This window comes from Neodiprion fabricii, unplaced genomic scaffold (genome assembly GCF_021155785.1).
Source record: "Neodiprion fabricii isolate iyNeoFabr1 unplaced genomic scaffold, iyNeoFabr1.1 ptg000079l, whole genome shotgun sequence".
Taxonomy (NCBI): Eukaryota; Metazoa; Arthropoda; class Insecta; order Hymenoptera; family Diprionidae; genus Neodiprion; species Neodiprion fabricii.
The window spans coordinates 12,501-15,000 of record NW_025791621.1 but is presented as its reverse complement, the minus strand read 5'-3'; the positions used below and the strand labels follow the sequence as shown (position 1 = coordinate 15,000).

The window sequence follows — 2,500 nt, the reverse complement described above, 5'->3', positions numbered from 1 at the left end:
CGAGAGGCGATGCGCGGCGTCCCGGAGTCGATACGGGCCGACGGGACTTGTGAAAATTTCGGTTCGAGACGAGCGAAAGGCGATGCGCGGCGTCCCGGAGTCTATACGGGCCGACGGGACTCGATGAAGTTTCGTTCCGAGTCGACCGAGAGGCGATGCGCGGCGTCCCGGAGTCGATACGGGCCGACGGGACTTGTGAAAATTTCGGTCCGAGTCGACCGAGAGGCGATGCGCGGCGTCCCGGAGTCTATACGGGCCGACGGGACTCGATGAAGTTTCGTTCCGAGTCGACCGAGAGGCGATGCGCGGCGTCCCGGAGTCGATACGGGCCGACGGGACTTGTGAAAATTTCGGTTCGAGACGAGCGAAGGGCGATGCGCGGCGTCCCGGAGTCTATACGGGCCGACGGGACTTGTGAAAATTTCGGTTCGAGACGAGCGAAAGGCGATGCGCGGCGTCCCGGAGTCGATACGGGCCGACGGGACTTGTGAAAATTTCGTTCCGAGTCGACCGAGAGGCGATGCGCGGCGTCCCGGAGTCGATACGGGCCGACGGGACTTGTGAAAATTTCGGTTCGAGACGAGCGAAAGGCGATGCGCGGCGTCCCGGAGTCTATACGGGCCGACGGGACTCGATGAAGTTTCGTTCCGAGTCGACCGAGAGGCGATGCGCGGCGTCCCGGAGTCGATACGGGCCGACGGGACTTGTGAAAATTTCGGTCCGAGTCGACCGAGAGGCGATGCGCGGCGTCCCGGAGTCGATACGGGCCGACGGGACTTGTAAAAATTTCGGTCCGAGTCGACCGAAAGGCGATGCGCGGCGTCCCGGAGTCGATACGGGCCGACGGGACTTGTAAAAATTACGGTCCGAGTCGACCGAAAGGCGATGCGCGGCGTCCCGGAGTCGATACGGGCCGACGGGACTTGTAAAAATTACGGTCCGAGTCGACCGAAAGGCGATGCGCGGCGTCCCGGAGTCGATACGGGCCGACGGGACTTGTAAAAATTACGGTCCGAGTCGACCGAAAGGCGATGCGCGGCGTCCCGGAGTCGATACGGGCCGACGGGACTTGTGAAAATTTCGGTCCGAGTCGACCGAGAGGCGATGCGCGGCGTCCCGGAGTCGATACGGGCCGACGGGACTTGTAAGAATTTCGGTCCGAGTCGACCGAAAGGCGATGCGCGGCGTCCCGGAGTCGATACGGGCCGACGGGACTTGTGAGAATTTCGGTCCGAGTCGACCGAAAGGCGATGCGCGGCGTCCCGGAGTCGATACGGGCCGACGGGACTTGTAAAAATTTCGGTCCGAGTCGACCGAAAGGCGATGCGCGGCGTCCCGGAGTCGATACGGGCCGACGGGACTTGTAAAAATTACGGTCCGAGTCGACCGAAAGGCGATGCGCGGCGTCCCGGAGTCGATACGGGCCGACGGGACTTGTAAAAATTACGGTCCGAGTCGACCGAAAGGCGATGCGCGGCGTCCCGGAGTCGATACGGGCCGACGGGACTTGTAAAAATTTCGGTCCGAGTCGACCGAAAGGCGATGCGCGGCGTCCCGGAGTCGATCCGGGCCGGGAGCCTGTCGGAACATCGTCAAATGAGCCTCGGTTAATTTCGACAAAGTTCCCGGAGTTCAAAATTTTTTCGATAGCCCGCGGAGGTTTCGCCCCGTAAGCCGACCGTGCTACCACCGTACCGGCGCCGACGTCCTAGCGGCCAGGCTCCTACTAGTAAGAGGAGCGAGTCGGTCGGGCCGGTCTCCCGTCGTCCGCCTGCTACGCCGTACCGGTACGTGCTCGAGCACGATACGTACGTCGGCGTAGACCAGGAGCGGGCGTTCGCGGACCGTTCCGTGCCTCGTACCAAAGAAACTACGCGACTCGCGTTGTTTCATCTATCGTCACTGCATTACCGCGGGTCGGTGTCTCAGACCGAATGGCCCTTGACGCGGTACCAAGAAGTTCGGCTCTCCGTGAAACACGGAAGGCTGAACGCTCCAACGCACGCGTCAACTCGCTTCTTTCCGAGCGTACACTCAAAGACCAGAGACGTTATAACAACGTATCCCAGACGCTTTCAATCTAGCCGACGGGTACGGGAGATCGTTCGAACGCTTATAAGCCGAGTGTCGAGGTGGCGGCACACGGAACCGGGGCTGCCTGCGTGCAGTCCCGAAACACACAGTAGACGCGCGGCCGACCGGGCTACGAGACCCGGTCGGCGATGGGTGGCGCACGTCCGAGCCGAGATTTTGTATCGAAGCTCCCTGGTTGATCCTGCCAGTAGTCATATGCTTGTCTCAAAGATTAAGCCATGCATGTCTCAGTGCAAGCCAAATTAAGGTGAAACCGCGAATGGCTCATTAAATCAGTTATGGTTTCTTAGATCGTACACACATTTACTTGGATAACTGTGGTAATTCTAGAGCTAATACATGCAAACAGAGTTCCGACCAGAGATGGAAGGAATGCTTTTATTAGATCAAAACCAATCGGCGGCGG

General features: G+C 60.2%; 1 non-coding gene across 1 annotated transcript in view; it reads left to right on the top strand.

Annotated features, from left to right (window-relative positions):
* The first annotated feature begins 2,262 nt into the window (after positions 1–2,262).
* Positions 2,263–2,500, top strand: part of LOC124187536 — a 1,913-nt gene continuing 1,675 nt past the window's right edge. Inside the window, exon 1 of the ribosomal RNA XR_006872050.1 lies at positions 2,263–2,500. This exon is cut by the window's right edge and continues 1,675 nt beyond it. This is a non-coding gene — a ribosomal RNA (small subunit ribosomal RNA).